At 47.1% G+C, this 11,705-nt stretch overlaps 1 long non-coding RNA gene across 1 annotated transcript; it reads right to left on the bottom strand.

The window, feature by feature from the left end:
- LOC110400031 lies at positions 1,388-9,083 on the bottom strand. Its single transcript, XR_002439546.1, has 3 exons — positions 8,951-9,083; positions 2,538-2,681; positions 1,388-1,646 (listed from the first exon to the last, which is right to left on the bottom strand). It is a non-coding gene; the product is annotated as an uncharacterized LOC110400031 (long non-coding RNA).

The following is an 11,705-nucleotide window of genomic DNA, read 5'->3' as shown; positions in this document are numbered from 1 at the left end:
AAGCAAGGTAAGCAGCGCTGTGTGCAGGGCAATCCTTCATTACTGACTGCTCTACCAGGGTTAATTAGAAAATGAATTCTGGCTGGTGCAAGTGGTGTGAAAGGAGCTTGATCCAAATAGGGTTTCCTACTGTAAAATAAGGCAGTTGTGGCTGCAGATGCAAAGGCGGCAGCTAAATTCATGGCCCATTGTTAAGTGGATTAAATCTGTTGGGGTGGAAATGATCTGTTCCTATTTTAGCCCTTCCTCACCACCCCTAGGATTCCCCTTCCTCCACTTTAGCTTCATGGATTCCTGCTGCATTGCCTGGGAATGTGCATTTGTGGGGGTACAAATGAAGTCCTTGAAAATTGAGAGGTTACGAAGCAGGGTATGGAAACGTTGGTGTAAACCAGATGATGTTACTGTACATCCAGACATAAAAGATCCTGCCTTAGAGGGCTGGAGGAGGCCAACAAGGAGGTCAGCTATCTGCCATCGCTGTTAAGATCTTAAAGGTGGAAAAAAACCCTTATTCATTGCCATCTCAGTTGGGGCGGTGTAAGCTGTCATGTTCAAGTTATCAAATGTTTGGAGGAAGAGGTGAGTTTTTAGCTGTTGTTTATTCAGACCAAGATTTAATTAATATTAAATAGATTAAATATTTGATGAAAGAGCCTGAAATTAAATATTTAGCTCCCTCTTCCCCCCAGATTGCAGCCTCAGTGGATGTTTGTGTGGGCATCTTCTGAGCATCAGGGAGTGTTAAAGACCCAAGCTGCAAGGGAGCATCACCTGCAGATGGGAATTACATTACTCTGGGATCCTTATCAGTCTGCGTGGGAATACGGCCGTCCTTCCTATGGAGCTCTGATCCAGGGGGACCTCAGGTCCCGCTTGAGTGGTTGTCACTCTGCTCTTCTGCCATGTCCCTCTTGAACCAACTGAGAGGCTTTGTAATGGGGAAAGGCTTTCTCCTAGGGAATAGGGATAGTGATAGGGGAGCCTGCAACATGCATTGTGCTTTTTTTCCCCTGCGGCTGCTGGTGATCTCAGCACAGGACTGCAAATGTGGCCACGTGAGCAGCTGCGCTGCTCTTGGCAGCACCGCCATCAGCCAGCAGGTCCCCAGGAATGGCCCTGCGTGGGTGGCTGTGGCTTAATTGGGGAAGAAAACATAATAAAACTTAATGCAGTTGGCATTTCCCTCTTTGTCAGACCTGAGAAAGGAAACCACAGCAAAACCGAGCTCTCAGCCGTTGGCTTTTTGTTTGCAGCACAGTTTGAAAAGGCCAGTGGTAAACCAGAATATCTGGAAATTCATTATGAACTGTGAGAATAGTCTCGTAAATTAGGCATGGACCCCTTGGAGTGTGCCCTCATACCTTTTGTACTGGTTAGTCGGTGCTGGTTGCATTATTTATTTATTGACTTGTGTTGTGAGTGCTTTGTAGCCTTTGGAAGAATTAGGACCACGATCTGTACCTTCACCCTGTCCAGGCCTCTGCATGTCACTGTCAGAAATCAGCTGCTAGGCCTTCGGGGTAGCTGAAATATACCTGCTGGTTAGAGGAGGCTGGTAGAGGGCCCGTGGTTTGGTCAAACCAAGGATCTGCATGGAGCTGAAGGTGCTGCCCACCTGCATGCTGACTGCTCAGTGTAGTTCTCTATGGAAGAGAGAAGGAATTCATGTCACCCTCCACGTAAACCAAATTCAAATATCTTATAAATATTGCAGCACCTTGCTTTATCTGTAAGAGCCTGGCATTGCTTTATAACCTAGAGTGACAAATCCACTCTGTTCCTGCAGGAGTAGATATGTTTCGTTTGTTAGCACAGGGGTACTTAGTTAAATTATTTAGACTTTTTCATGCAAGTTGGAGCACACTGGATAGGCAGCCATGGCCTCTCTCCAGCCACTTAGAGCACAGAGGAAGATATATAGGTTTAATATCCCACGGTCACCCTTACATTTTGCTGGATGACATCTGACCATGCTTGGTACTATGCTTAGGGTCATGCCACCTCCATGTGGTTGACACAGGGGTAGTGCCTGTGAGGTCTTGTTCCTCATGACACATCAGATGGAAGTGTCCCTTTACATGCCATAGCAGCTGATCGGTGCAGGTCGATGTTAAAAGAGTGTGCAAGGCACAGAAGTAATAGGATGTGCATAGCTTGTGGGAGCTGTCTGAGCTCCTAAGAGGACTTTGAATACCATCCTTGACATTGGGGCCAAGATGGTCCTTGCTTGGGGTGGCAGGGGTGTCCCCAAGGCTTACAACAGCACCAGAGGAGTTGATGGGCCTGTGGTTCTCCCCACACTGTAGCATGTGTGTGTGCACCTTCAGGGACGCACGGAAGGAGCCAAACTCCCTTCTTCTGCTTTCCTGTTCCCTGGCTGCGGGCTGTCCAAAGCTCAGCTCTGGGCCATCTGCAGATACAGGCTCCCCGTGCTTCCTCCCTTTCTGCTGGATGCTGCACGTTATTAAACCCAGATCCTTTTTCCAGGTATCTGATAAAAAATACCCAAACTTGTCTTTGTTTCTGTTGCTCACCTCTGTGCTGCCAGGCCCCTCCTCCAGTTCGGTTGCCAGCAGGCAGCAGAGCCCCAGCAGCCGGCAGGGTTCTCTTCTCTCTCACCCCACCAGGCTTCCAGCCAGGCAGAGAAAATGGTTCCCAAAGCAGATTTTTGAGTGACCCTGGAATGACACAGCCAGGAGGGCAGGTCAGCACCTGGCACTGTGGCTCACTTTTCCTTTTCACACCAGATCGTCGATCTGTGTTTAACTGCAAAGGACAGGTAGGGCTCCCTGCAGCACTGGGCAGTTCCTCTTGCTGCATGGACATCAGTGGCACCATGAGTGATGCCACTGTCACCCATACATGGCCCTCAGCTTGGGGCTCTACACGCTCAGTAAGAGAAGAAGGCGGCTATGGCTGAGCTGACTATGTTTTTGCCATCTGACCCCTATGCAACAGGGGCCCAAGGAGTCTGATTAATGCTCTTCCAGGATTGGATTGTCTGATGCAAACAGTTTTAGAACTATGATTAGAGTGGGAAAAGAAATTTGGAAAAGACCCCATATGGGATAAAAGCAAAGAAGGCTATTTTTTGCAAATACCAGTATAGCTTCTTCTAAAAATATTATCTTGAATGTCTGCTAGAGAATAAGAACCAAATGTGATTCCGAGCAGTCTGACACAGCTGCCACTTCAGAGGAGGAGGAGATGGGCACCTCTGTGGCAGGAGATGTGCTGGTGGGCACCCAGAGCCATGGGTGGGCACAGCCCAAAGCTGGCAGCTTTGGAGAGAAACAGGAGTGCAGGCGAGCAGGGTTTGCCCACGGGCAGCAGAATGGCAGGTTCCCACTTTGCTGAGTTGGAACCATCTGGAGTGTATATAAGAGTGTCTCAGAATCAGGGGAATGGCATGTGGATGGCTATGGGTTCCCAGAGGCGATGGTGTCTGCATACTCAAGAAGAGCAGTCACACTGTTCAATTCTGTTTTCTTTTTTTTTTTTTAAATTATTGTTATTATTTTTAAAGCAGAAGCAATATCAGTGGGTGAGGGAGAAGAAGGAATGATTCTTGCGGGAGAGGCGAGATCAGAGCTGTCCTTCTGCTCAACCACTCATCTCCTTTTTGCCATCCTTTCCTCTTGGTGCCCTGCCTGACACTCACAGAAGCAACAAGGCGGGTTTTTCCTGCTTTTCACGTATTTCTTTGCCTCAGCTTCCTGAGCAATTTTCTTCCTAAGCCGGTAGCCGAGGCAGTGCTGCCAACACTGTGTTCAAAGTGAATTCAGGTTGCAAACACAGATGCTGGTGTTAAAGCCCTGCGAATGATTGAAACCTGCAGGGTACCCTTTGGTATTAACTCAGAGAGCATACAAGTGGGCTTGGAGTGTCTTCCGTCTGAAGTTCTCACTAATACAATATTAATCTCTGCTACAGTTTTGCCCTTTCCAAGCAGTGATCCAGAAGTCCTGTGGGTCTCCTAAAATCTTACGGGGGATTTTCTTTTCCTTTGGAGGTGACAAATGTGAGTGTGTTGAAACACACTGAGCACTCTAAGCAGTGCAGAAAAATATGCCTTACAAAGTGCACACTTCTCCACCCCTGCCTGATGGCTCCACTTCATCTTCTGTGTGTCAGGGGAAGTCCTGCCTGCTGCCTTTACAGCTAGAGACCATAGTGACAAGGAGGAACTGAGGCCACAAGCCCACAGAGCACACGCATTGTGGCACTGGGGGCTTTCCCAAGTGACTTGGAGCAGAGTATGGCTCCACAGGGGAAATGTTCTCTTAGTCCTGCTTGATGGAATTCAATTCATCTGCTTCTACCTGTGTGAAAACATAGATGATGTCACGATGGGACCGAGAAGTCCGGATCGCATCAAGAGTCAGTAATACATGATCTAATGGAGGAGGTTGGTAGGTGTCAGCTGCGTTTCTCAAGGGGCTTTCTCGGGGTCTCACTGTGCTTAGACCATTACACAAATCCTTTGGTATCATGCATCAGAGCAAGAGAGATGTAAGGTGATATGGGGTGGACCGAGCTGCCATATCTACCCAGTTCTTTGGGCTGAGGATGATGAGCAAGGCGTGTTCTCACTTGGCAGCTCAGAGCACGCTCAGTGCCATTGCCTGGCAGGCTGGTCCCCAGGTGACCAGCCCAGGAGCATCCTCATGGGACTTAAGTAGACCCTGGAACATTTTGCATTCTGTGAGCTGGATGTCCTCAGAGAAATTCTCATTCCTGAGGAGAAGAGTCATTTCAGCCAAAAACCATGCCTGATCATAGGGAGAAAACTGCAATATTCCTTTAAGCTGTTTCAAACAGATCGAATAACTGATGGGAGTGCTGGGAGACTCTCGGAGCCCAGCTGGGCTGCCCCTCACTAAACCAACAAAACAGTGCCAGAAGGCGTTTTTCTTGTGACTTGTTTTGGTCCTGTCACTGGGTGTAATTTTTGTGATCGCTTTGTTGTGCCTGAGTGCCTTGTTTGGGGCATGACGGAGAGGAAAATCCATCTTTCAGTAAATACTCTTCGAGCTACCTGCTGTCACAGCAGATTGCTGTGTGCTTCTGTTTTCCCAGAAAACCAAAGCTGCACGTCTGAGATGTCACATCATGTTGCTTACCTGATGCTGGCCTGATCCTTATGAGATATGGATTTCCAGGCGGGAGGAAGAGAAACATCCTTCAGCAAAAGCATCCCCAAAGCCTGGTCTTTCTCAGACTCTGTCTGCAGGAGGAGAGGCTTCTGTGTTTACCTGGGAAGAACCCAGGTGCTGTGTACTCAGTTCTCCTCATGCACTGACATCTTAACCCTTTTGCCCTTTAATATGAAATGCATGTGCTCAGCTGCATTAGGAGCCTTGGAGGGTTTCTTATTTAAGCTGTGGATTTACTCCCTTCTGGTTCTGTTCTGCAAGAGCAGGGGCTAGAAACGTGCTCCTGAGGTTCTCAGTGGCTGTATCTATGCATGAAGCAGCTGGCTTTGGAGGCAAACATTCGCCCATCTTTATGCATGTCACAGATTATTAATGTATGGCATGGCCACAGTGCATCTGGAAACAGCCCCGCTCTAACTGCTTGCTTCCTGGCCTTGTCACCAAATCCTTTCTGCCAGGTTATTTCTGCTTCGTATCTGCTTTCTTCCGGAGGAAATATTTTTTTAAAGTGACAGTGCCCTCATGGATTTTGGCAAAAAGAAAAAAAAGAAAAAGAAAAATCTTCCTGGCAGAACCCATTCTTGTGATGTAGCAGCTGCTAGGGAGGAGAGCTCGCAGCGGGGCTCCTCTCTGGAGGAGTCTGTAGGCTGAGGATCAGAGCTCGTGCTTCTACCCATGCTTGGTAGCACAAACTGCCTCCCTATGGCGATGGCCAAATCAAGCCTGAAATGTGACATTCACAGCTCTAAATTAGACACATGCAGTTTCACTTTGCCTCCAGAATCCAGGCCAGGCGGATGATGCTCTTGCAAGAAACCTCCTTGGTGACGTGGTGGGTTGATCCAGGGCTTGAGGGATTCAGCCTTAGCTGCCAGCAGGAAGGCAAGCTGAATCACTTGGAGCAGTCACTGTTGGCAGGTGGTGAAGGGAACCTCCTCGCCAGCTGAGTGAGGAGCAGTCAGGAGTGGAGCTCTGGCTGGGGACTAGACTAAGACCACAGAAGATGACAGTAGCTGCTCATCGGTTGTCTAGATTTTCATGAGCTCAAGGCTGCAAGTATGGCTTGCTCTTAAGTTTTTGCTTGCTTGCCCTGATAAGCCAAAAGCCATGTCTAAGTTCTGAGAAAAGTTCCTTTTCCTGCATCTTGCCATCTCCTTCTCTTCCCCATTTCACGTTGCTAATTGCACCGGCAGGATGCCCTCCAGGCTGAAGGCTATTCTGGGAGCAGGGTGAGAGGAGGGTGCTGAGAGGGAACAGCAGGCTGTGCATTTTCCTTCTCTAACATGATTTACCCATGATTAATGCACGTGGAAAATAATCAGCACATTCAGCTTAATTCTGTCAAATTATCAAAGGGATGAGAGCAAGGGGAAAAGAAGAGATTTTTCTTATTTTATCCCTTTTTGGGAAGGAGGTCAGACATTGTGTGACGTTAGGCATCTCATATTTAAAGCAGAGAGTAAAATTTGTCACTGATTTTTTTTTTCTTCTTTTTTTTTCTGGAAAAGGTGATGTTTGTGGTGATGCCAATCTCAGACACTATGGGGAAGGCACAGAGGGATCCCTGGCCATGTCAGACCTGCCCCTGAGGGGCTGAGAGGTTTGGGAGGAAAAGAACCAAGCTCTTTGCTCCCATTATCTACCACAGAAGCCTTACCCTTGGCATGTACTTTGCTCACTCAGTGCTGCTTTACTTTGGGCTGAAGTACTGCGGTCAGCTGAGCAACCTTGAGTGCCCCTCCTCCTTACACCCATCCCCAAATTTGTTTTGTGTGAACCTAGTTCAGATATATCATTAAATCATAGAATGCTTTGATTTGGAAGGGGCCTTCAGAGCCCATCGGGTCCAGGCCCCCTGCACTGAACAGGGACACTACATCTCCATCAGGTGTCAGAGCCCCATCCAGCCTGACCTTGGGTGTCTCCAGGGATGGGGCAACACCACCTCTCTGGACAACCTGTGCCCGTGCTTCACCACCCTTTAAGCTAAATAATAAAACTTTGGCTTACTGGAGAGGTTGTCTTGTTTCTCCAAATTTTGTAATGCGCTAAATAAAACACAGAAATGACTGATATGAAAAATATTAGAAAATCCTATTCTGTGATTATAATTGCATTCCCTTCCGATAAAGCAAAGTATGTTGGCTGCTTTTTTTTTTTTTAATTGTACTTTTTTTTAACTTTCAATTTGCATTTTTATTTTCCATTTCTGATAATTCCCATTTACCAACACAAAATTAACACTGCTTGTCCCTGCTGAGCTTACCGCTGTTGATTTTTTCTTTCCTTCAGTTTTCTAATTTCAGAAACAGTGGCTGGAGTTTTAGCACAGTGCGTTCCTACAGGCGCCCATGTCTGATTAGAGGAATTATTGCCCATAACTGCTTAGTACCAGAGTCCACAATCTCACTGAAAATAGAGACATGGATCTTTTGATCTCTGAATTGAGCTATCAAGAGTAATTGGGTGCTATAGCATTTTGCAGTCAGACTTTTGGATATTGCTCTGCCACAGCAGAGTGCGAGGTCTGGGATGCTCTTGCTTTGCTGGAGAGCTGGTGGTAGCGTGGGTGTCAGCTGCCTTTTGGGGCATGGCAAAGCCTTGGGAGTGGTGCATCAAGGGAGCAACCCCTCCACCACTGCGGCTGCTGTGGTGCTGGTGGGGCTCCAGGTGGGATTTGCAATGTGTAGCTGGGAATGCTGATGCTGCCTGGAGAGATAGCCGCCCCCAAGTGCCTGAGGCCTGGCACAGAATGTGCTAGGGCTGGGTTTCTGGGGACATCATGGTTAGGTTCCTTCTTTCAGATGCTCTGCAATGATCTGTTTAGACTACAGAATGGAAATTAGCCTTTGCTGTTGACCCATCCTTGTCAGGGTGATAGACCTGGCTTCTAGAGGCTCCCGAGCAGGGTGAGAGGCTGTGAAGGACCTGGGAAGGACCTTCCTCAGCTGCTCTGGGACAGCTAGGACTGAAGCTTTGCCAAGACAGCTACAGCAAAGCCAAGCTCCAGGACCTTTGGAGAGGTGTCAGGGCAGGAATTGCATTCTGCTGAGAGCTTGGAAATAGGCTGAATATTTTTCTCCTGTCAGGTCAACTTCAGGAATGTGCAGTAGATATGGGAATTGAGATGGAGATAATGCCTCATCGTTTTAAAGGTTAGGGCATAGGAACTAAACCTCTGCCAGGCAGATCTGAAGAGCTTGCTCCACAGCTCTGCAGTGGAGACCCCACAGGAGAAGCCACAGGCTCTGCCACATGATGAGACTTTCTCAGGAGGTCAGGTTGGGATTGAGGAGAAACGCTTTAAAGAACTCTGCCCTGGGGTGGTTTTGCCAGTGTGACAGCAGTGAGCTAGCAGGTACCCTTGGATGGCCAAGGGACAGCTCAGAGCACCTTGCTGGAGTGGCATCTAGCTGCAGTGAGAGCATCCATATGATCCCCTCATAGAGACCACGTGGAGAGGGACGTGGGATCCTCCTGCAGACTTCAGACCTCTGGCCACAAGAACGAGTAAAGGGGTTGTCTGTGCAGCTGTTTTCCAAATGGGTCCATTGTCACTGTAAGGCACGTTGGTCCAGTACTTGCTAAATGTATCTGAAGGGAGAGTTGTTTTTTATTGGAGAAACCTGCCCCCACAAGATACACCCTGCTGACTTTTTTCTTCTCTTTCATGACAAGCACAAGAGCCTGCGGTGGTCACAAGATCACTTCAGCAACTCAAGCAGCTTGTTGCGTTGTTTGTAAAGGTCCAATTTTCTGTTTGAGGAAAATCAATACAGCTCATTACTTACCTGAGAAAAGATCCCTATGTCAAGCAGCTCCTCGTTCCACTGGAAGGCAGCCCCTGAGCGGGCTCAGACACTTTTCCTAGGACAGACAACAGGCTGATTGCCTTTGTCTTAAATTGTCCCTTCTGAACTAAAACTGCCCCACTGAGAAGACCGATCAGCTTCCCACAGGCCGCTGAAGAGCTGCAAAACAAGTGAACACCACCCACATCGAGCAAAATACATCCTGGAAAAAAAAACAAAACACAAGACTTTTTTTACAGCTGACATAATGACTGTAAGTTCTCATGCTGCTTCTGTGTTAAATCCTTTCTTCTGGGCTCCGGCCACGTCATTTTTGGCTTCAATGCTAGGAGGTGGGACTTAGTGCTATGAGGCTGAGAGCCAAATGCTCTTTGTATAGCCGGTCTCGAGTGTGAGATCAAACTCAAAGGCTTGATTAAACTTACAGCGAGTATAAGATCCTTCCACAAGTGCACAGAGTGTTTTAAAGGCTGCCCAGGGATGGGGGGGAGTCACCGTCCCTGGAGATGTTCAACCATGGAGATGTGGCACTGAGGACAGGGTTAGTGGGCATGCTGGGGGTGGGTTGGGGTTGGACTTGGTGATCTTAGGGGTCTCTTCCAGTCTTCATGACTCTGTGAATGCAGCTTTGGAGACTGAGAGGTTTTGAGGCTATTCAGTAGACGGTGCCTTAGCCTATTATGTATATGCAAAGCAAACCAGGTAAATTCTGTTAAATAAAGCAGGATGCACCTCATGAGCTGTCCTTAAGGCCTTGTTCCAGATAGCAGATCATTTCTGGTTGTATGGGCTGTGAAGAGACCAAGTTGCTTGTATTACTAGACTCCTCTGGTGTTTGATGGTGGTTATGATTACAGTGTGTATAACATTATTATTTGACTGCAATCACAATAGCATGGGTGGTGTTATGCCTGACTAGCTGATTAATCATCTGGAGCAATGAGCAAATCTTCCACTTCTTTTATGATAATTAATTTGTAGAGCCAGATCACAGTTGGCTGAGTGTGGAAACGATCAAGGCAAACTGAGGGCTGTTTGGCACTTTAAGGCTGCAGGAGGAAAAACACATGGAGCTGTTGGGACAATTTTTCCCTCCTTGCTATGAGGTCTGGATTGAGGAGGGTGTCTGAGCTGCCAGAGACAAGTTGGTCCGGTCCCTGTTATAAGGGGATGCTGTGGTGTGTAGTAAAGCTCAGTAAAGCCTCGGCCAGAGCCTCTGGACCATCTTTTCCTTTCAACATTAAATTTTTTTTTAGCAACCTCTTCATATAGGTGCGCGTACCTCAATTACACCGATCATTACCAAAAACCATGCTGTGCTTTTTAAAAGGTCTGGCTTTGAGGAAAGAGCTATTTAAGACTGTGGGATAGAAAGCTCTTTCCTCCTTGCAGTGGTTAGCCAAAGAGCCTTATGCCAGCATGTCTGTAGCTACCCAGGAGTGAGGGGAGGAGGGAAATTCATTAGTATGATTGGATTAAATACCTGCTGTGCTGGGGACCTGCCATCATGGCTTAGTGCCACCGTTGTCTCCAGGCAGGTGGAGTAGCTTTCTGATTCTCCCTGCAATCTGGGTCACATACATTCTGTTCAGATTGTCTGAAAGTAACTCCTGGGTTTGCTTGTGGGAATTTACAATTCAAATGAAGAGAAGTTGCAGCCTCTCTCTCCCTCATATTGTGATTTTCTTTCCTCTCCTGATACAGCAGTGATCAAGATGAAACATTAAATGTCCTCCACAATGTAATTACATCTGGTTGGTGGCAATCAATTCTCTGCCTCGTGCAGTTTACTTCTCCTTTCCTTTCCCTTCCTGTAAAAGACATGGGGCTGATTCTCATCTCCCCTGTGGGCTGGAAAAGAGACACAGCCAGCTCCCAAGTGAACCCACCCGCTTAACAGGAACAACTTATGGAAATGAACACACATAAAAAGCCCCAAGCAGTGAACAGAGAGTACAGAGAATGCAACTAAGCTCAGATTAAGGAAGAGGGAGATCAAGGAACTTCCTTATTTTTCTGCTATACACTCTTCATGTGCCCACATCAACATATTTGGGTCAGAGAAAGCAATAATGATTCTATTTGCCAAAGATAACCCGGAAAGTTTGTTGCAGAGAGACTGGGCTCTAGTTTTCCTAATGCATAAAGCAATGCTTTAGCTAGCAGGCCGCAATTAAACAATGGTTTTCAAATCTCAGTCTCTTCCAGGCAAGTGTCTGTTTAAGAATACTGTATATTTAAAAATAGTCTTGTCCCGAGCACAGGTCTGGAAAGACTTTGTGAGTCAGAAAGTCAGATATGGTTGAACCCAGCAGGACACAGCTGTGTTCCCATTTGTATTAATGTAACTCTGGTTACATTGCACTTGGAATTTTATCGCCATAGGCTGAACACAAGATCATGTTCACATAGCATCAGGCAGGAGAGAGAAAACCCTGAGCCCTGCAGCCCTGTCCTTCAGTGCCTCTGTCCTAGGGACCTTCAGCACCTCCTGTAAAAGAGGTGTATTAAGACTACAACACACTTCTTTAAAAATTAATCAGATCCTTCACGATCCTTTACCTACTGGAGCCTTACAGATTGCTATGTTTACAGCTGCTCCCACTGCTAACGTTGCTTTGTTTATGACACAGAAGAAAAACATGTCATTTTTTATTTTCTGACTGCTAGTATTACTTCACTTGTTTTATATTTTTTTTCCACATCCATCTAGTAGACTGGAGATAACTCAGAT

Source organism: Numida meleagris, chromosome 5 (assembly GCF_002078875.1).
Source record: "Numida meleagris isolate 19003 breed g44 Domestic line chromosome 5, NumMel1.0, whole genome shotgun sequence".
Lineage (NCBI taxonomy): Eukaryota > Metazoa > Chordata > Aves > Galliformes > Numididae > Numida > Numida meleagris.
Note: the sequence above shows the minus strand (reverse complement) of the source record. Positions and strands in the feature narration are given on the sequence as shown.